Source organism: Dipodomys spectabilis, unplaced genomic scaffold (assembly GCF_019054845.1).
Source record: "Dipodomys spectabilis isolate Male_0828 unplaced genomic scaffold, ASM1905484v1 ptg000266l, whole genome shotgun sequence".
Classification (NCBI taxonomy): Eukaryota; Metazoa; Chordata; class Mammalia; order Rodentia; family Heteromyidae; genus Dipodomys; species Dipodomys spectabilis.
This window is the reverse complement of record NW_024870943.1, coordinates 508637-531383: the sequence shown is the minus strand read 5'-3', so window position 1 is coordinate 531383 and position 22747 is coordinate 508637. Positions and strand designations below refer to the sequence as shown.

At 44.6% G+C, this 22747-nt stretch overlaps 1 pseudogene; it reads left to right on the top strand.

Annotated features, from left to right (window-relative positions):
* The window catches only part of LOC122125514, an 85574-nt pseudogene extending 63896 nt beyond the window's left edge, over positions 1-21678 (top strand).
* Positions 21679-22747: the final 1069 nt, after the last annotated feature.

Genomic DNA, 22747 nt, shown 5'->3' with positions numbered 1-22747 from the left:
TCAATGGTAATTCTTAAGCCACTTCAAAACCAATTTCACAGGTGAAGATATGGAAGTCCACTGCAGTCCATTGTGATAGCTGCATTGAACGCAGACAGCCCGAGTCCAGGACTGTCTATCTATACACTGTGTTATATATACCACGGGGAAGAATGAGGCAGATCTGGCACTGAGACTGATCTTGATCTCAGCGAATTAGAGATGTGGCCTTGAATAAGTGACTTGATCTCCCTGAGCCTCAGTTTCCTCATCTGTAAAACAAATGGGAGGACTGTTGTGAGAGTCAAAGAGAGGCAACTGAAACAGGGCATTTAGAACAGTGCCTGGACTACAGGTAGTATTCTAGGCCCCCTGGCTCTTATTACTCATGAGATTGGCGAGAAGGTAAAGTCGCTTAGAGGTAAGTGACGCTTCAAAGGAAGAAGCCCATCGGTCCTGTCTTCTCTTTTTCCTTCACCCAAAAGGGAGGCTTTGATCAGGTTTTAAAGGCCTGGGAGGTGAATTCCATTCCTATGATCCTCAGAGTCATCCTGGGAAGTGCTGGGGGGCACATATCCAAGATGGCGGGTCTCATAGGGATGATGTCTCATGGAATACTTCCAGGCCAATGGGTTGCAATGAATTCCAAAGTCTCCCTGGCAGGGAAAGACATAACCTGCCACCTTGGTTGCCTGCCAGCATGGTCCCTAAGCTCTGCCTCTCTCTCCTGCCTCCTGTTATCAGAAGATTCCTTTTCTTCCCTTTCTGTAGGGAGATACTTGAGAAGGAGGGAAGAGGAGGGAATGAAAGGCTGGTTTGACTCTTCTGCCCCACAAACACAGCCTAGTGAATGACAGCTAGAGGAGAACAGAGGCCTGCACTTCTGGCCTGGACTTTGAGGGCTTCGCTCTGCCTGCACACTTGCATCCAGCCCCATGTGCACTTCTGGAGGTCCACAAGGCCCCTGCCTCACTGTGGGGCACGGAGAGGAGGAAGAGGGCCAAGGGCACAGCACTTATGGTGGTTCTTCTTATCTGGGTGATGCCAATGCCCACAGTGGCATCCTCTCCAATCTGAAAGAATAGCTTCTCTCCTTTTCCCCCAAGAAAGCTAGTTACAGGATATTCGTTGCCCCTACACACATTGCTACAGCCCTCCCCGAGCTTCAGACCATACAACGTTGGCCTTTCCTTCGTTACTCCTGGGATTAACCTGAATCTTGGTGGCAGACAGATCTTTTGCAGTTGGGGTCACGGCCCTCTCTGTCAGAGAGTCCTATTTGCCACCAGGGATCCATGCAAACTGCCACCCTCCCAGGCAACAGGATCACTCATTTTGCAAATGAGAAACTTGAGGCTCAGAGAGGCTAAACCACTCACTCAAGGTGACCAGTGAACTCCTAGATTTTAAAACATAATTTAAAATATTTGTTTTAAGCCAGGCACTGGTGGCTCCTGCCTGTATTCCTAGCTACTAAGGAGGCTGAGGTCTGAGGATCATGGTTCCAAGCCAGCCTGGGCAGAAAAGTTGGAGACTCTTATCTCCAATTAATCACTCATAAACCAGAAGTGGCGCTGTGACTCAAAGTGGTGGAGCATTAGCCTCGAGCAAAAAGCTCAGGGACAGTGCCCACCTAGGCTCTGAGTTCAAGGCCCATGGCGGACCAAAAACAAAATAAAATTGTTTTAAGCATTGGGGTTTGAACTCAGAAGCTCATGTTGCAAGTATTAGACCACCGGAGCACCGCCCCCCCCCCTTTTTGCTTTAGTTTACTTTTCAGATAGGGTCTTGTGTTTTTGCCACGTTGGCTTCAAATCCCAATCCTCTTACTTTCTGCCTCCTGAGTAGCTGGGGTTCACAGGCATGCACTACCACACCCAGCCTGGGATTCCTATTTTAACTCATATGACTGCCAGAACTATTCTGTGGAACTCAGGTCTCAGGGCTTCAAGTCCACATTAAGCGTCTTCCCCACGCATGCACGCGGAGAACAGGTAGGATGGGGCTTTGTAAGCTGTGGCTCACGGTTGAGGCAGGCACCATCTGCCTTTCCTCCTGCACAGGGGGAGGATGTGGAGGCTCAGAGAGGTTAAGAGCCTTGGCCAAGGTCACAACTCTCAGAAGTGGAAGAGACAGAAAGCTCTTAGCCCAGCTTCTCCTCCTCCACATCCAGTGTGGGGTGTCTGTACCTCACTGCCTGGGAGCAGCTGCTGGAGCAACCTCCCAATGACCTGGAAAAGAGGCAGGGACCTAATTTCCCTGAGCTGCCTAATGGAGCTTGTGCATTCTCTCTCTCTCTCTCTCTCTCTCTCTCTCTCTCTCTCTCTCTCTCTCTCTCTCTCTCTCTCTCTCTCTCTCTCTCTCGGTCTGCTGTAGTGTGTTTGTGCGCTAAAACATCTTTTGTCAGCACCAACTTTTTCTGCAACGGAAGCAACGACAATACTTGGGGATCACATTCCTCCTTGTGCTTCTTAAGTCTTAGAGCATCAAACAGCCTCTACTCTAGAGGGGGCAAAAATCATAATGAATGACTCAAAATAATTCTGCCAAATAAAAATGAAGCCTTGTTTTGAATCGCAGAGGGACTGGTACCCCCCCACCCCCACCCCTCCCTGAATTTCCTGGAGGTGGTCGGAGCCAGCAAGGCCCCTCTACAGCCAACGGTTCACAGGCAAGAAATACCAGAGCCCAGTGACTTGATCTAAAAGTTCATCTGAACAAGCACACATCCCTGTAAGTGATGTCTCCATCCTTCTTTTCTCCTACAAGGAGGCTATTCCCTAGTCAACCTATCCCTGTCTTGCCAAGACAGGTAGATAGAAGATCCCAGAAGATTCCAGAAGCCCATCTCATGGGTGACGTTGACTCATGCCATGGAAAGGGCATCCTCAGAACCCAAATGGAGATGGATCAACATGGCTTAAGCGAATCCAGTTTATTAGAACTCCATATCTAGGTACCCAGAAGAGATGGTAGGTCTTGAGTGGACATTTAACCCACCCTGGGTGTAAGTAGAGCTAAAGCTACCAGAGCAGCACACTGGCATGTGCTGGCCCTTTCTGTCATAAGCATGTTCTTTGGATGCCAGTGATTTGGCTGTGCAAGGCCCTGGCAGACAGAGCTGTGAACTGTGTGTTCCGTTTGTGCTTTGAGAATGTCTCTCCTCAGTCCAGCGGCCAATAGGCATCGAGCTGATGAGAGGGAGGGCAGATGTCCCTTTTCAGTGTAGTTTGGAAACACGGTGTAGCCTGCCTGCCCTGCTGTTGCACCGACTTGAACACGGCCAGCTTGGAAGCTGCTACAAGGAACTCATCACTCAGCTTTTATTTACCAACTATATTTTTGACGCTCCGAAATCATGATGCTAGGGGTCAGAGAGAAGAGAGAATTGTGGATGGGTTGGTGTGTGGGCTAGAGAGAGGGAGACATAGCCCACAGTGGCCTAATGTCCTGGGGAATCGTCACCACCACAAACGCCAAGATAGGTTTGCAAAGCACAGTAAAGGGTGAATGATCCCCTGTCCTGGCTGTGCTTTAGGTCATGTGATTTGGGGTAGTCGATCATGTGAGTCTAAGTCAATGCGAGGGCAAGCCAGCAGGCCAACAGAGTGGGGAGGGAATGGCTGCTTCTGCCTGGGCCCTCCCTTCTGATCTGGGGGAGCAGCCTGCTGTCCCCAGCGCCCCCTTCCTCCCCTTTCTCCACGTACATTCACATTTGACTCACTTTCCCCTCTATCCAAAGGCTTGACCCAATTCTCAAGCCTTCTCCCCCACAGTTCTGACCCAATTTTCTTATCATTTCGACAAAAGTGAGACCCACTTTGCCTCCCATCCTTCCCCCCTGTACATGTCACATCGTCTCCGAACAGCTCCCACACTACAGGCCTGGCCTCAATTCCACTCCCAGGCTGGCCATCACCCCCTGCTCCTCCTTGTTTCCCCACCGTGCCCCTCCCTTCCGGAGCTGGATGGCTTCCTCCTCCCTGAGGCCAGGCCCTCCCCTCTCCAGCCCCTCGGGGCTCCCACATGGCATTCCCCACAATTTGACGCAATCCCCCTACATTTCCAACCCTGCTGGAATTTGATTTCACCACAAAGCCTCTTCCTAAGATCGAGACCCTGAGGGTCACTGCTGGAACAGAACAGAACATGAGGGTCTCAAGTGTGGATCCAGCCAACCCTCTCCATTACAATATGTGAGCCCGATGCCTGTGACTCATGCCTGTCATCCTAGCTATTCAGGAGGCTGAGGTCTGAGGATCGCAGTTCAAAGCCACCCCAAGCAGGAAAGTCCGTGAGTCTCTTATCTCCAATGAACCACCAGAAAACAGGAAGTGGAGCTGTGGCTAAAAGCGGTAGAGCGCTTGCCTTGAGCAAAAAGGGTTCAGGGACAGTGTCCAGGCCTTGAGTTCAAGCCCCATGACTGACAAAAATAAAAATAAAAAACAAAAAAAAATATACAGCCTGGCCCGGCCCCATGCAAACAATTACTACTGTGCCTGCCAACACAGCTGTCCTGCCTTGATCTGAGAGTCCCTTCTTAGTTATTCTTGAGGAAAACATATATAGTTTTTGGCAAACTGTCAGTATTTTTATATTGGATTAATTAATTAATGTTTTGGCCGGTCCTGGGGCTTGAACTCAGGGCCTGGCTGCTGCTATCCTGAGCCTCTTTGTGCTAAAGGCTAGCGCTCTACCACTTGAGCCATGGGGCTCATGGTCTGTGTCCTGTACAGACACAAACAGAGTATGCGACACACCCAGAGGATCAGCGTCTCCACCAGAGGCTCTCTCCAGTCCAGAGCCACCATAATCATCCTCCTCCTGATGAGCACCTTTGTCTCTTTTTATACCGTGTCCTGCATCTGTCAGAATTGCTTGTCTGTGATTTACAACACCACCCCTGTGCTGCACCATATGGTGGCGTTTGCTTTGGGCTGTTTCCCAGCCCTCAGCCCTTTCCTGCTCATGAGTGGAAACTCCACTGCCTCCAGCCTCCTCTTCACCTGCACAAAGAAGAAGAAAATGGTCCTCCCCTGAGGATCACCAAGCTTGCTTCTCTGCTGAACTTTGCTTGGCCATTCAACAATCTCCAAACCTAGATAAAAATCATCTGCTGAGAGATAGAGGTGTGCACACACGTCCACACCTGTGCATTTGTGTGCTATATATCTGTGTGTGTGTTCATCTGTCTCTATTGTGCTGGCCCACAAAATTATATGAATGTGGAAATGTGAGATTTTGAAATAATGCTTATTAGATCATGTCAACTTCCTCCAGAGAATCTGCCCCATGAAGTGGTAGTCGTGTCAAATTCAAGATAAACTCATTAAATTCACTTAACATGTTTTCCTAATTCCAGTTAGAGTCTTTTGATTGTTTTTCTTTCTTTCTTTAAAAGTTCCCTATGCAATGAAGAAATCATTCTTAAATCCTTTTCTGTTCTGGAGAAGAAAATAGTTGAAAAGAAAATAGAACCTGGCAATTGTTTCTTTTTTTTTTTCTTTCCTTTTCTTTTCTTTTTTTTTTGTGAACATACTGTACAGAGGTGTTACAATTACATGGACAGGATAATGTGTACATTTCTTATCAAGCATTGCAGCTCCCTCCTTTGTTTACCCTTCCCATCCCTTCCCAGCCTCCCCTAACCCCCCAACCAATCCTTCCCCCTCGCGCGCCCCACCCCTGCAATAACGTTGTAAAGCTCCTTTTCGACATGACAACTTGTACTTCTCATTGTTGCAACAGGTCCACCTGTATCCTTAAACGACTTGTTTTTCCCCATCTCCTCCACAAGTTATACTGACATCAAATATAGTGAAAGCAGGGGTTATGCTGTGGGGGAGGGACTTACAAAGCAACAAAGAGATAATCTTATAAATGCGTTAGAAACATTGCCTGAAAGTAAAAAAAAAAAAAAAAAAAAAAAACATTTCAATACATATCTACGGGTTCATTTTCCTAACATAACATTATCTGACCTTTTCCGCTTGACTCATACATATACTAGATATTGCAAATAAGGGAAAACATGGGACCTATCTTTCTTTGGGCCTGGCTTACTTCACTTAATATAATATTTTCCAAGTCTTTCCATTTCCTAACAAATGGGACAATGTCATTCTTTCTGATGGAGGCATAGAATTCCATTGTGTATATATACCACATTTTCTTGATCCATTCATCTACTGAGGAGCATCTGGGTTGGTTCCATATCTTAGCTATGGTAAATAATGCTGCAATAAACATAGTTGTGATGGTAGCTTTAGTGTGGTCTGGTTTGTAAACATTTGGGTAAATGCCCAAAAGTGGGATTGCTGGGTCATAGGGGAGCATTATGTGAAGTCTTTTGAGGAACCTCCATACTGCGTTCCAAAGTGGTTGAACAAGTTTACATTCCCACCAACAATGAAGTAAGGTTCCCTTCTGTCCACATCCCCTCCAGTATCTGTTATTGTTAGAGTTCTTGATTTTTGCCAATCTAACTGTAGTGAGGTGGTATCTCAATGTTGTTTTGATTTGCATTTCTTTTATGGCTAGGGATGTTGAACATTTCTTCATGTGTCTATTGGCCATCCTTCTTTCTTCTTCAGAGAAGTTTCTCTTTAAGTCTTTAGCCCACTTATTTATGGGCAGTTGTTTCTTTGAGGATTTGTTGTTGGGGGATTTAATTTTTTGAGTTCCAAGTATATTTTAGATATGAGACCCTTGTCTGTTGTATGGCTAGTGAAGATCTTCTCCCAATCCGTGGGCTTTCTATTGATCTTGCTAACTATGTCCTTTGCCATGCAGAAGCTCTGCAACTTCATGCAATCCCATTTGTCCAACCTTTCTTTGATTTGTTGTGTTTCCAGGTCTCTATTAAGAAAATTTCGCGACTGAGCCAAGGAGACCGAGGGTTTCTTCTATTCCATCCTGTAATATTTTCAGAGTATCTGCTTTGACTCTGAGGTCTTTGATCCATTTGGAGTTGATTCTGGTGCAGGGTGATTTATAAGGATCTAGCTTTAGTTTTCTACAAGTAGTTAACCAATTTTGCCAGCACCATTTACTGAAGAGGTTGTCTTTCTTCCATTCTATTGTTTTAGCTCCCTTATTGAAGATTAGATGGCTATAGGTCTGTAGGTTCATTTCTGGGTTTTCAATTCTAATCCATTGGTCCTGAGGTCTGTTCTTATGCCAATACCAAGCTGTTTTGATTACTATGGCTTTACAGTAGAGTTTGAAATTGGTATTGATATTCCTCCAGCAGTGTTCTTTCCATTGAGGAGCATTTTTGCTATTCAGGGTCTTTTATTGTTCCATATGAATTTTTGGATTGCCTCTTCTATTTCCTTGAAGAATGAGGTTAGAATTTTGATAGGTATCGAGTTGAATTTGTAGGTAGCCTTGGGAAGTATTGCCATTTTCACGATGTTAATCTTTCCAATCCAGGAGCATGGGAGGTTTTGCCATTTTTTAAGTTCTGTGTTGATTTCCTTTTTCAAGATTTTAAAGTTTTCATCATAGAGGTCCTTCACTTCTTTAGTTAAGTTAATTCCTAGATATTTTTTTTGTGGGGCTATTACAAATTGAGTTGCTTTCCTAATTTCAGCCACACTTTTCTCATTGTTGGCATACAGAAAAGGCATTGATTTTGGGGGGTTAATTTTATACCCTGCTACTTTGTCAAACTTTTGAATCAGCTTGAGTAATTTGGGAGTGGAGTCTATGGGATTGTTCAAATACAAGATCATATAATCTGAAAAGAGGTATTGTTTTATTTCTTCTTTCCCTATTTGGATCCGCTTTATGTCTGCATCTTGTCTTATTGCTGTAGCTAGGGATTCTAATACTAGATTGAAGAGAAGTGGAGAGAGTAGGCATTCCTTGTCTTGGTCCTGAGTTAAGAGGAAATGGCTTTAGTTTTTCACCATTAAGTATAATGCTGGCTGTAGGTTTGTCATATACAGCCTTTATTGTAATGAGGAATGTTCCATGGATTCCTAATTTTTCCAAAACCTTCATCATAAAGGGGTGTTGCATCTTGTTGAATGCTTTTTCTGCATCTATTGAGATAACCATGTGGTTCTTATTCTTGCTCCTGGTGATGTGATGAATAATATTAATTGATTTGCGTATATTGAACCAGCTTTGCATCCCTGAAATGAATCCTGTTTGATGGTGGTGTATGATTTTTTGGATGAATTGTTGAAGTCGATTGGCCAAACTTTTGTTCAGAAGTTTTGCATCAATGTTCATCAAAGAAATGGGTCTATAGTTCTCTTTCTTTGATGAGTCCCTGCCTGTTTTGGGATGAGGGTTATGATTGCTTCATAGAATGTGTTCGGTAGTGAACTCTCTCTTTCAATTTCATTGAAGAGTTGGAGGAGTATGGGTGTGAGCTCTGCTTTGAGGGCCTTGTAAAATTCCTCTGTAAAACCGTCTGGTCCTGGACTTTTCTTAGCTGGGAGGTCTCTTATTGCTGTTTCTATTTCAATGCTTGATATGGGCCTGTTAAGATGGTTTAACTCATCTTGGTTTAGTTTTGGCATGTCAATATTTGCTAGGAAAAGGTCCATTACTGTCAAGTTCTCAAACTTATTAGCATAAAGTTTTGAGAAGTATTCCCTTATAATGTTCTGAATCTTGTTTGTTTCCGTGGTGGTGTTTCCATTCTCATGTCTGAGTTTATTTATTTGGGTGTGTTCTCTTCTTTTTCTGATAAGATTTGCTAAGGGTCTGTCAATTTTATTAATTTTTTCGAAGAACCAACTCTTTGTTTTGTTGATTCATTCTATAGATTTTTTGGATTCTAATTCATTTAATTCTGATTTAATTTTGATTATTTCTTTCCATCTACTGGATTGGGGTTTATCTTGCTGCTCTTTTTCAAGGAGGTTTAGATGTCTCATTAAATTGTTGTTTTCAGATCTCTCCAATTTGTAGATGTAGGAACTCAGAGCTATAAACTTGCCTCTGAGTACTGCCTTTGCTGTGTCCCAGAGGAGCTGGTAATTTGTGTGCTCATTTTTGTTAAATAGCATGAAAATTTGAATTTCCTTTCTAATCTCTTCCATGACCCACTCACGATTCAGCAGTGTGTTATTCAGCCTCCATGTGATACCGGACTTTCTTTGGTGGCTCTTGGTGTTGAGTTCTAATTTTATTCCCTTGTGGTCAGAGAGAATGCAAGGTATAACTTCAATGTTTCTGAATTTAGACAAGTTTGCTTTGTGGCCTAAAATGTGGTCTATTTTAGAAAATGTTCTATGTGCTGCTGAGAAAAACGTGTATTCTGATGCTGCTGGGTGTAATGTTCGGTAGATGTCTGTTAAATCTAGTTGATCTATGCAGCTGTTTAATTCTGCGGTTTCTCTATTGAATTTTTGCCGAGTTGATCTATCTAGTGGGGAGAGTGTTGTGTTAAAATCCCCAACAATTAATGTCTTTGGATCTATATGGGATTTGAGGGAAAGTAGTGTTTCTTGGATAAATTTGGGTGCTCCATTGTTTGGCGAATAGATATTTAGAATTGTAATATCCTCCTGAAGGAGAGATCCCTTAATTAGTATTTAGCGACCTTCTTTATTTCTTTTCACAAATTTTAATTTGAAGTCTATTTTATCTGATATTAGGATTGCAACTCCTGCCTGTTTATAGGGGCCATTTGCTTGGTAGATTTTGTTCCAGCCTTTAACATTGAAAATGTGTTTGTTTTTATGGGCAAGATGTGACTCCTGAAGGCAGCAGATAGAAGGGTCTTGTGTTTTAATCCAACTAGACAATCTATGTCGCTTAATTGGAGAGTTCAGTCCGTTAACGTTAAGAGATAGGACTGAGAGGTATTTGGGAGTTCCTGCCATGTTATTCACCTTTTTGGGGGCTGCTAAAACTGGGTTCTTCCTATGGTTCTTGGATTCTCAGTTTGGGCGCAGTTTCTTGGCCTTTATTGTGGTCTTGTTGGTTTTCTATGCGTAGGACATCTTTAAGAATCTTTTGTAGGGCTGGTTTGGTGGAGATGTATTGTTTCAATTTTTCTTTGCTATGGAAGGTTTTTATTTGACCTTCAGTTATGAAGGAGAGTTTAGCTGGGTACAGTATTCTTGGTTGATAGTTGTTTGTTTTTAGGGCATGGCATACATCATTCCAGGCTCTTCTTGCTTTGATTGTCTCTGCTGAGAAATCTGAGGTGATTCTAATTGGTTTCCCTTTATTGGTGATTAATCTTTTCTCCTTGACAGCTTTAAGGATCTTTTCCTTGGTCTGAGTTGATCCTGTGTGGATTATAATGTGATGGTGGGATGTCCTATTCTGGTCTGGTCTCTTTGGGGTTCTAAAAGCTTCTTGTATCTGAATAGGCCTATCTTTTTGCATGTTTGGGAAGTTCTCTGCTAGGATCATGTTAAACAAATTTCCTAGACCATTAACTTCTGTTTCTAGGTGCTCCTCTACACCCATTATCCTTAGATTAGGCCTTCTGATGGTGTCTTCCAAGTGTTGGATAGATCTATCATATTTCTTGGACTTGTCTTGGATGGTTGTATGTTCTTTCTCTATAATATCTAGGCTGTCTTCAATCCCAGAGATTTGATCTTCTGCATGGTCTAACCTGTTGTCAAGACTTTCTACTTTGTTGTTTGTCTCTTTTCCTTCTAATTGGTCAGCTTTGATGGCTTCAAATTCTTTGTTGAAGCTTTGTTTTAGATCTTGTATGAACTTCTTTACTTCCTTAATTTGGTGTTCAGTGTTTATTCTCAAATCACTTAGTTGATTGGTTATGGTTTCCTTGGACTCCCATTCCTTCTGTTGGGTTCCATTCAGCATTCCCTTTGTGGTCTCCCTGACTTCCTTCAGCTCTTTGTTAATGGATTCCATGAATGCCTTTAGTGATCTTTGTGTATTCTCTTCCAGCTCTCTCAATTCCTGTATTACTCTTTGATTAGCTTCCTCCTGTTCGTGGGATTCCTGTAGTTCTCTTTGAGTGTTCTCAGCCTGCTCATGCCATTCCTGCCTTTCTCTTTGAGTATTCTCAAGTTGCTCACGCAAATCCTGTATCAGTTTTTGAGTAGCTTCCTCACGCTTATGATATTCCTTTATAAAGTTTTGGATTGCCTCCTCTATCTCTCTATCACGCTCATACAGAGTCCTTTGTATGTTTTCAATCTTTTCATTTATCATGTTTGCCAGTAGTGTTTGTAGAGCTATTTGGGAACTCTGCTCTGGATTATTCATTATCTGTTCTGTCCCCTGATTATCAAGATTGGGAATTGAGATACCCGGATTTGCCATTTTTCTTCTGTTTTTCCGGCTTACTCTGCCCATTTGAAATGAAAATAGAACCAGTTTTGTGCTAGAACACTATCTTAAGGCAAGCATCAACCAAAGTCTGAATTTTGCACAGTCAATAGACTATAGATACAATCTAGTTCAACAGATACATCTATTCAACATCAAACAACTATATGTTAGTGGGCTACAAACTGCAAAGAAGAATTTGGAAAACCAGAAATTATTAGGGTTAGGGTGAGATGTGGGGAAAAATAGGAATAGATTGATGTGGGGAGGCACAGGGAGAGTTAACTAAGTCCTAATCTCAAGGCAGGAAATAGGTTGGGTAGGATGAAAGTAGAGAGAGAGAAAAAAAGAAGAAAGGGAAAGGGAAAAGAAAAGAGACCAGAAAAAATAGAAAAGTAAAAGTCAATAATATTATGCAGACGAACACAATCTATTTAGAGAAGAACGTGAATATATTGAGAGAAGGGGAGGGATATAAAGGAGATGTGAAAAACTTAAAAATAAGAATGCTTAAAATATTATATAGGTATAAAGAGGTAGTACTGCTATTAAGGAATTTAAGTCTCAGAGGTTTTCAACTGAGTAATAAATTTGTGGATTAAGTGTGTACACAATGGGGGATAGAGTCTACTAATTAACTACGGGTTTATCTGAGGATGTGCAGGACAAGAATTAAGTCACATAAAGAACAACGAAAGAGAGGAAAAGGTGAAAAGGATAAGAAAGGAAGAAAAAAGATCAGAAGTTCAGTAGAACTAAACAAAAAACAAAAAAAATAATTAAAAAAGAAAAAAGAGAAAGAAAACAAAAAAAGAAATAAATGTACACTCACGTATCCCTAAAATAAAAATTATAAGAGGAAAAAAAAGTTTGTGGAGAACAAATTGTTTTTCAAAAATGGCAAAAATTAAAGATTAAAGAAAGTTTTAGAAAAGAAAAAAAAATTTTATATAAGGTACACGAAGAAGAAGAAGAAAAGAAGAAGAAGAAGAAGAAGAAGAAGAAGAAGAAGAAGAAGAAGAAGAAGAAGAAGAAGAAGAAGAAGAAGAAGAAGAAGAAGAAGAAGAAGAAGAAGAAGAAGAAGAAGAAGAAGAAGAAGAAGAAGAAGAAGAAGAAGAAGAAGAAGAAGAAGAAGAAGAAGAAGAAGAAGAAGAGGAAGAAGAGGAAGAAGAGGAAGAAGAGAAGAAGAAGAAGAAGAAGAAGAAGAAGAAGAAGAAGAAGAAGAAGAAGAAGAAGAAGAAGAAGAAGAAGAAGAAGAAGAAGAAGAAGAAGAAGAAGAGGAAGAAGAAGAGGAAGAGGAAGAGGAAGAGGAAGAGGAAGAGGAAGAGGAAGAGGAGGAAGAAGAGGAGGAAGAAGAAGAGGAAGAAGAAGAGGAAGAAGAAGAGGAAGAAGAAGAGGAAGAAGAAGAGGAAGAAGACGAAGAAGAACAAGAGGAAGAGGAAGAAGAAGAAGAAGAAGAAGAAGAAGAAGAAGAAGAAGAAGAAGAAGAAGAAGAAGAAGAAGAAGAAGAAGAAGAAGAAGAAGAAGAAGAAGAAGAAGAAGAAGAAGAAGAAGAAGAAGAAGAAGAAGAAGAAGAAGAAGAAGAAGAAGAAGAAGAAGAAGAAGAAGAAGAAGGAAAAGTTCTTTTGATTTTTTTGGGAGAGGTGGGATAAATCCTGTATCTCCCTTGTGTCCATAACTAGCCTCTTGTTGGAGTCTCTGGTCTGCTTGTGGTCCTGTGGCTTGGTTCGTTTCTTAAATCAGTTTGTTTGTACAGGCAGAAAAATGCTCTGCTTTACCCAGGCTAGTTCAATGGGAGGCAGATCTGCTTTGAGTATCACAAAAGAGGGGGATGCAGTGATGAGGCTAGATTCTGGGTAGAGTTGAGGCCTTTCAACAAACAGTAGCTTTTCCCAGGGGCTAGTTTGTGAAAAATTCACAGAGCCCAGCCTAGAGCCATTCTCAGGGTTTCTCTTTACTGAATTTCAATTGATTGTAGAGGCTGCTAGAGGGAGGGGCAGCCTCTGGCTCTGATTACCCAGTGAAGAAAGCCACTCCTAGGGCTGGTACCTGAGCTGGGTTACTTTTCCCTGGGTGGAGCTGAGTCTGGCAGGTCATGCCGCCGTTAAGTTCTTGTGACCTGCTAAATGACTCATTTTATTCCAAGGCTTGAGTTGGAACTAGCAGCTCCGCCGAGCTTTGTCGGTATCCAAGATGGAGATCTCAAGTACTGAGGGGAGGAAGGATGGCCTTCCCTCCTCTGCTCCCTGAGAAGGAGTGAGGACGTCAGGCTTCTATTCACGCCGAGTCTTGGTTCCTGGGTCGTCTCTGGTCTGCGAACTGCAGGATGAAGATGTCTACTCCTTGTCGGATCTTGCTGGTGTTGAGTAGAATCCACTCGCCTGCTGCGTCTGGCTCCTTCGTCTCAGACTCTCTGTGGCTCAGGTATGGCGCCTGCGATCGTCGCTGCCGCCACCACGGCCGCCGCCACAGTAGCTGCTGGCAAGAGCTCAGATGTGTTTCCTTGCCTGGATTTTCCCTCTCTGGCCTCTCTGTCCTGTGATGGCACACTTGGTGTGATTCTCTGGCTTAGGACTGTTCACTGGAACTCTAAAACTGCTTTCTATGCTAGAGCTTGTTTAGACTCCACCTTCTCCTCCGCCATCTTCCCTGGCAATTGTTTCTAACATATTTATAAGATGATTTCAATGTTGCTTTGTATGTCCCTTGCCCACGGTATAACCCATACTTTCACTTTATTTGATGTTGGTATAATTTGTGGAGGGGAAGGGAAAAAACACATCTTTTAACTAGGGATACAGGTGGACCCATTGCAACAATGAGACGTACAAGTCCTTATGTCAAAAAATGAACTTTACAACTTTGGTGTGGGAAGGTATCAGGTTGGGGAAGGGCGGAAGTATGGGAACGGATGGGAGGGGAAACAAAGAGGAGGCAACAATGCTTAATAGGAATCGTACTCGATATTTTGCCATGTAATTATAATGCCTCTGTAGGGTATTCTCACAATAAAAAAAATAAAGAAAAGGAAATAGCAGCTGGTATGGTGATTGATGCCTGTGTTCTGAGTTCATGAGGAGGTGAACTCTAAGGATCACATTTCAAAGCCAGCCTACGTAGAAAACTCTCTGAGACTCTCATCTCCAATAAACAACTAAAAAAAAGAAAACCATGGAGGTGGTGCTGTGGCTGAAGTGGTACAGAACTAACCTTGAGGAAAATCGTCCCAGGGACAGAATGGAGGCCCAGAGTTCATGACTCAGGCCGGGTACAAAGAAGGAAAGAGAGAATGAGGGACACAGACACACAGACAGACAGAGTCAGACAGAGAAAAGAGAGGGCAAGCCAGCAAAGAAGGAAGGAAGGAATAAGGAAGGACAGAAGGAAGGAAAGAAGAAAGGAAGGAAGAGAGTCTTGCTGGTGTAGCTCTGACCACAAACATCAAGGCTCCTTCCTGACAGTTACTCCCTTAGTCTTGTCCGTGTTTATTTCTTCCACATAATTTATTTTCACAACTCTTTATTTTCATTGGCAATCTATGTTACATATCTCTAGACTCTCTGCTAAATCAACAAGGACATTAAGTTTACTTTTGAAAAGCACATTTTTAAATGTAAAGTTATTTTTACAACACGAAGTCTCCTTGAGAAAGTCCTTTGCTTGGATATTGTGTCATTTCCTGCAGTGCTCCTCATGTTCCTTATTATGAGGTCACTTTACCACAGCCTCTGGGGTGCAGGTCAGGGCTGCTGTGCTGAATGACAGACAGGGCCCTCCCGTCCAAGGCTCTCTACCTCCACCTTTTTCTACTCAGGAATGAATTGCAGGGTGACAGTAAGCCAGAAGTAGCACTGATGTCCCGGGGACAGTCACCAGCCCTGAGCACATAAGCTCAGGGATAGGACCCAGACCATGAGTTCAAGTGCTGGGGCCAGCACAGAAAAGGAAAGCAAGCAGATGGCAGGCCTGCATCCAGGGGCGTCCAGGGACTATATCTGGTGTTGAGTGGACTGTGTGCTCTGAGCCAGGTGCCTCCTCCTGATCCTGAAGTTCCCACAGCCACCCCACCACAGAAAGGCTTGAACCACAGGCCCCACTATCCCTGTACTCCCTCCCCCCACACTCTCTTTAGCCAGATTCCGTACCTGCCCAACACCCTTAATCCAGCCCAAAGTCATTCCACCCAGCACACTCGAGCTCTGGTCTCCTTGGGGAGCTGTCTGGTGTCATCATTAACCTCACACACACCTGGTCCTCTCCTGACCCCTGGTGTTCCGGTCCTCAGAGGTCCCCCCTGTTTGTGTCACCTTGGAGAACATGGATGTGGACTTATCCTCCTGACCTAGGGGCAGCGTGTTTCCTCCACCAGCTCCCTGCCTTCAGAGGGGATGAAGGCTTTCCCTGCCCCCACCCCATCCCCTCTCAGGACCTGCTCCCCAGGAGCACCCCACCTTCCACCCACCTCACACTCTGTCTTGAGCAGGATCCCAATCCAAGACAACCCACACCCCGTGCTTCCCCTCCCCCACAGCGCTCAGCAACGCTCCACATGCTTTTCCTCTTTTATTTTTTGGTTGGCCTTGGGCTTGCACTCTGGGCCTAGGCACTGTCCCTCAGCTCCTCAGCTCAAGGTTAGGCTCTGCACCCCACGCACCCCTACAGTCCGCTGGAAGCACAGACACCCATCATCATGCTGACATGCAGCCCTGCCTGGACTCGTTACTTCTGGAGAGTTTGCACTTTCAGGATGTTTCTCTCCATCTCTGTCTCCTTTCTTCCTGAGCAACCTCAGTTCTTCACCACCATCTTGTATGAATCCCTTTCCTGTCCCCTGTGTCCTTGCCACGCGGTGGCCAGACCCTTGACTCCTGCTCCGCTGCCATACACCTGCCGGCCAGAGCTCACAGCCAGCTCCTGACTAGGCTTTATTCACGTAGCACCTGGTGACTATGCTCAATATGAAGTAGGGATGAGACACGCTCACCTCTCACTCATGAGGATGACTTGAAGCTCCTGACAAAGCTTTTCAGAAAAAATGGGTTGTGACAGAAAGGTGTGACTCAGCCTGTGAAGCAGCTGGGAAGTCAGCCCCCCCCCCACACCCTGCATCCTTAGCTTGGGGGCTCCGGGCCCACACCTTGTGCACCTCCTACTGGTAGAGCAGGCCACACTGTGGTCACCATCCTCACAAAACCACCAGCCTGGCAAATCATCTTCCATTGCAATCAAAACAGCAGAATCCAGAAGGGCCAAGGACGTCCTGAGGAGGTTTTGGGGGGAAGCACTCATGCCAGGTCTGATCTGGGAATAACCATTGACTGACGCTTAGGACAGGCAACATCTGACTTCTGTTCCTGGGTCACACCCATGTCCTGGCATGATGGTGGCCACTATTGCACACTGCACACACCTTGCCTTGTCAGATCCCAGCTGTACTGTATCTTCCTTCCCATTGCTTCTACTTCATTAAAATCCGTAACTACTCATTTCTGAAAGCTGATAGTGCATTGGCGGACAAACCTTTAAAGCAGATGAATCCTTGGTATAATGATTTTTTTGGAAGGGTGGGGAATCAGTAGTGGGGCTTGAACTCAGGGCCTGGGTGCTGTCCCTAAGCTCTTTTCCTCATGGTTAGTGCTCTACCACTTGGAGCTTAGTGCCACTGCCAGTGTTCTGGTAGGGAATTGAAGAGTCTCCTGGACTTTTCTGCCCAGGCTCGCTTTGAATTGTGATACTCAGATCTCAGCCTCAGTAGCTAGGATGACAGGTGTGAGTCACAGGTGTCCAGGGTCTTACTCTTCAAATTGTCCAGGACTTGTTGAGCCACACTTGCAATTATGGGTGAAATGCAATGTGGGCATGGTGCATGATCTTTCAATGCATGATTGATATTACTTGCATGTGTGTTATGAAATATTTTATATCTGTGTTCTTCAAGGAAATAGGTGTCTAATCTTGTCTCTAGTCTGTTCTCATTTTGGTATGAGAGAGAGTTTGGTAGCCTTCTTCCTTTTCTAGTTTCTGAACCTCTCTGAGGAGCATTGGTGGTAATTCTGAACACCTGGTGTAACCCATCAATGAATCGATATACTGCTTGATTACAGATGAAGTTAGGTGATTAAAGTCATCTTGGATCAAACCTGATGGGTCCAACATGCAAAGACTGAATCCATTCCTTGTATGTTTTGTATAGTGTTGGATTAATTTTCTTTTCTTTTCTTTTTTTTGGGGGGGGGTCCAGTCATGGGGCCTGAACTCTGGGACTGGGCGCTGTCCCTCAGCTCTTCAGCTCAAGGCTAGTGCTCTACCACTTGAGCCACAGTGCCACTTCCGGCTTTTTTCTTTTTGCTTATGTGGTGTTGAGGAATCGAACCCAGAGCCTCAGGCATGCAAGGCAAGCACTCTACCACTGAGCTACCTTCCTAGCCCCTGGACTAATTTTCTAATATATTCCCCAGTGACAATTTGAATTTAAACTGTTATGATATTCTAGTTTTCTTAGTTGATGTCTTCACTGTTCTTGGATGAAGGCTTGTCAGTCTTAGCTATCAAGGAAACTTCTTACCTTCACTGATTTTTTTTTTGTCTGTCCTGAAGCTTGAACTCTGGTCCTTGGCACTGTCCCTCAGCTCTTCAGCTCAAGGCAGGCACACTATCACTTGAGCCATAATTGCCACTTCCAGTTTTCTGTTGAGATGAGTGTCATGGACTTTCCTGCCTTGGCTGGCTTTGAACCATGATCCTCAGATCTTAGCCTCCAGATTAGCTAGGATTACAGGCGTGAGCCACCAGGCCTCAGCTTCTTTCACTGATTTATTTTTACATTGTTCATTTAATCTCCATTTTTTTTTCATTTTTACCCTTATTTATGTGTGTGTGTGTGTGTGTGTGTGTGTGTGTGTGTGTTTATGTATGTGTCTGTCATAAGGCTTGAACTCAGGGCCTGGACAGTATTGCTAAGTTTCTTTAGCTCCAGGCTATTGTGCTACCACTTGAGCCACAGCTCTGCTTTGTACATTCTGGTGATAGTTTATTGAAAATGAGCCTTTGTGGGGCTGGAAACGTGGCTCAGTGGTTTGCATGTGGCCTTGCATGCCAGAGGCCCTGGGTTCGATTCCACAGAACCACATAAGCAAAAAGATAAAAACCGGAAGTGGCACTGTGGCTCAAGGGGTAGAGCACTAGCCTTGAGTGGAAGAGCTGAGGGACAGTGCCCAGGCCCCACAACAGGACCCAAAAAATAAAAAAATAAAAGAAAACGAGCCTCGTGGACTTTTCTGCTGACTTTGAACCATAATCCTCAGATCTGAGCTTCTGGAGTAGCTCTGATTAGTGGTGAGCAACCATCTGTGTCTGGCTGGCTCTATCTTGATTTTTATGATTCTCTTTCTATCCTTAAGTCTTATGGCTGACTTTGGGCTCTACAGCCTACCACTTGATGAGGGAGGGTCTTAAGCCAACATTCTAACTTGGTCTGGACTTATGGCTCCATGGCATCAAGTAGTACTAGTTCATGAAACCAGGGCAGCAGTACGCATCTGTGTGCTGGCTTGCTGTCAGCAGAGGGTGAGGCTTCTTATGTCTCCCCTGCTCTTGTGGGACAAGCAACTGGGAATTCTGTTCAGGTCAGTTCACATTTGCTTGGGACAGTTTTCCATCTGGAACTTTCAGTTTTCAGTCTTGGCTGGTGAAGTGTCATCTCTATGCAGTGTTGGCTCGGGCCAGCTCTCCCTTCTTGCTGACAGGCACAGGGTAGAGCCGGGTCACTGCTTTACAGTTCGGGGAGGTGTATACAGATCTGGAAAATACTGTCAGCTTTACATTGTATATCAATTCCCCACCACCAAATAGCTCCAAATTTTTAATATACTATCTATTGTCATGTACTCCTTTCTATCTCATATATTTGTCTGTTCAATAAAGAACAAAGCCTGGCACCTGCAGGAAAATGGATGGAACTGGTATTCATCATGTGTCTTGGGAAGGAAAACAAGCCAGACAAGAAATGTAAATAAGTTTTACTGAGGAACAATTTAGACTTTAAAAGACACAAACCTAGCCACGTGCCAGTGGCTCATTCCTGTCATCCTAGCTACTCAGAAGGCTAAGATCTGAGGCTCATGGTTCAAAGCCAGCCAGGGCAGGAAAGTCCATGAGACTCTTATCTCCAATAAACCACCAGAAAACCAGAAATGAGGCTGTGGCTCAGGTGGTAGAGTGCTCGCCCTCAGCTGAAGACTTGAGGCACAGCAGCCAGGACCAGAATTCAATCCACACTTTGGTAAGACATTTTGGGGATAAATGACGTACACACCGCTGAGGTTGTTTACAGACAGTCATCTCAAGTTGGGCCTCAGTGTCTCCTGCTGGCCTACTGGGATCCAGGAGAGGTAAGCGACTGCACCACTCCCTTGCCCCCTGGAGAAGCACCCACGAGAAAGTGAAAAGTGTCTTGATAATTGTCACATGGGGGAAAAGAAAAAGTTTACTGAGAACTTGGCTTGCCACACCAGGTGAAGGGAAAAATACCGCTCCTGCAGGAGACGACCTCAACTGCCGCCCTCCTGAACCCCTATCTAAGGAGCCCTCTGAATATCTGAAGTTCCCTTGTGCATCTCAGTATGGGTCGCCTTGCCACGCACATCCTGAGAGAAGAGGCAAGCACTTGTGTTCACTGCCACTGGAGAGGCGCAGCCTGCAGGAGAGACCCCAGGTTCTACACTCTGGGTAAGGGATCACCTTAGGAGCAGGGATTTGGGATTGAATCAGGTGGCATGATAATGAAACAGGGAAAGATAGGAATTGGCTAGGACAGTGAAAAGAACTGGGATTCTCGGTTCCCCAGCCCCAAGCCCTGTTGGTTCCTAACTTCGTCTCCCTCACAGAGTCTGTCCTGGATTATGACAAGTGAGGAGGAATCCTGATTGACCGGGGGCTGGGGAACCTGTGTTCACATCAGCGACTCTAGAATGGCATTTGAACCTAAAATTGCCGCTCTTGGTCTCTGTCATCCACCTCCTCCTTCACCTGAACCATCTCCACTGCAGACCTGGTTCATCTTCCTGGTCTTTCTTCTGTGAAATGTGGGCTCCGCATTGAGGAAAGTGTGACACCTGGGACCCACTCCTGCAGCCAGCGTACTGAGGTATAGGTGCATGTCTCCCAGGGAATGTGTCACGCATGTTTCTAATTTTTTTTTTTTGTCAGTCAGAGAGCTTGAACTTGGGGCTTGCACATTATACTTCAGCCCTTTTTATTCAAGGCTAGGCCTCTACCACTTTGAACCACAGGTGTACTTCTGGTTTGCTGGTGCTTAACTGGAGAGGAGAGTCTCATAGGCTTTCTTTCTCTGGCTGGCGTTGTATTGGGAATCCAAGGTCTCAGCCCCTGAGTAGCTAGAATTACAGGCTTGAGCCACTAGGGCCTCGCTTGTTTAGAATCTTATATCTGATTCTACAGAGGAGAAATGTAGCTGCCTTCATCTCAGAACCTGACTCACCTTCCCTTACTGCCATTTCTCCAGGTTCACCAATTTTCCTGGAAATGCCATCTTCCTCTTCCCAATGGATGAATAGAATGGATTTTTCCTAATACATGAGAGACAGTAGGACAGTATTTCGAATGGTCTGAATGCTGGATGGAGAATGTTGAGTTCCCTTGCCACTGTGCAGGACTCAGTTTCCCAAGCCAGAACCTCTGGATGAGACTCAAGGAACAGAGAAATGGCAGATGCCCATGTGTCTATGGGGGTGATCCTCTTAGCCCAGACTGTGGTTGGGTTTGTGGATAATTTGTCTCTTATCTCCCATTATCTATTCCTTTCCTGCATTGGGAACAAGATGAGAGCCACAGACTTGATTCTTAGGCACTTAATTGTGGCCAGCTTCCTATGTCTTCTGTGTAGGGGTATTCCCCAAACGATGGTGGCTTGGGGCTGGAGAAATTTCTTCAGTGATGTGGAGTGCAAAATGATCTATCTTTTCTGAGTGGGCAGGGGGGTGTCGAATGGTAGCACTTGCTCCCTGAGCATCTTCCTTGCTGTCAGCATCAGTCAGGGGGACTCCAAGTGGGCAGGGCTGAAGGGGAGCGCCCACAAACATATTGTCTCCACTGTCTACTTTAGCTGGGGGAGTCTTCCTCCTGGTGAGTATTGTTTTTCTCATGTTCATGACCGGACCCAAAGCACAGGACAACATGAGGAGCTTAAAGGCCTATGGATACTGTTCCTCCGTGCGTCACGTACCAACTGCTGATGTGCTGTACTTGGCCATGCTCTCGGTTCGTGATGCTCTGTTTCTGGCGCTCATGCTCTGGGCCAGCAGCTCCACGCTCTTGGGCCTGTACAGACACAAGCAGACAATGCAACACATCCAGAGACCAGTGTCTCCACCAGAGCCTTTCTTGAGTCCAGAGCTACCATAAGCATCCTCCTCCTGGTGAGCTCCTTTGTCTTCTTTTACTCCGCATCCTGCATCTTTTGGATTTGCTTGTTTGTGATTTACAATCCTAGCCCTGTGTTTTACCATATGGGGGTGTTTGTTATGGGCTGTTTCCCAACCCTCAGCCCTTTCCTGCTCATGAGTGGACACTCCACTTCCTGCAGCCTCCTCTTCACCTGCCCAAAGAAGAAGAAAGTGGTCCTCCCCTGAGGCCAACCAAGCTTACATCTCTGCTGAACTTTACTTGGACATTCAACAATTTCCACAACTAGATAAAAGTATCTGCTGAGAGATAGAGGTGTGCATACACGACCACACCTGCACATTTGTGTGCTATATATCTGTGTGTGTGTGTTCATCTGTCTCTATTGTGCTGGCCTACAAAACTATATGAAAGTGAAAATGTTAGATTTTGAAATAATGCTTCTAACATCATGTCAACTTCCTCCAGATAATCTGCTCCATTAAGTGGTGGTAGTGTCAAGTTCAAGATAAACTGGTTAAACTCACCTAAAATGTTTTCCTTTTTCTATTTTGAGTCTTTGATTTTTTTTGTTCTTCTGTCTTTAATAGTTCACTATGCAATGAAGCAAATCATTCTTAAAGCCCTTTCTGTTCTGGGGAAGAAAGTAGTTGGAAAGAAAATAGTAGCTGGGTATTGATTGTTGATAGCTGTGTTCTGATTTCCTGAAGAGGCGGGATCTAAGGATCACAGTTCAAAGCCAGTCTAGGCAGAAAACTCTCTGAACCTCTCATCTCCAAAAAACCACTAAAAAAAAAACACATGGAAATGGTGCTGTTGCTGAAGTTGTAGAGCGCTAACCTTGAGCAAAATCGACCCAGGGATAGAATGGAGGCTCAGAGTTCAAGCCCCAGGACTGGCACAAAGAAGGAAAGAGAATGAGGGACACACACAGACAAATAGACAGAGACAGACAGAGGAGAGATAGGGAAAGCCAGCACAGCAGGAAGGAAAGAAGGAAGGAAGGAAGGAAGGAAGGAAGGAAGGAAGGAAGGAAAGAAGGAAGGAAGGAAGGAAGGAAGGAAGGAAG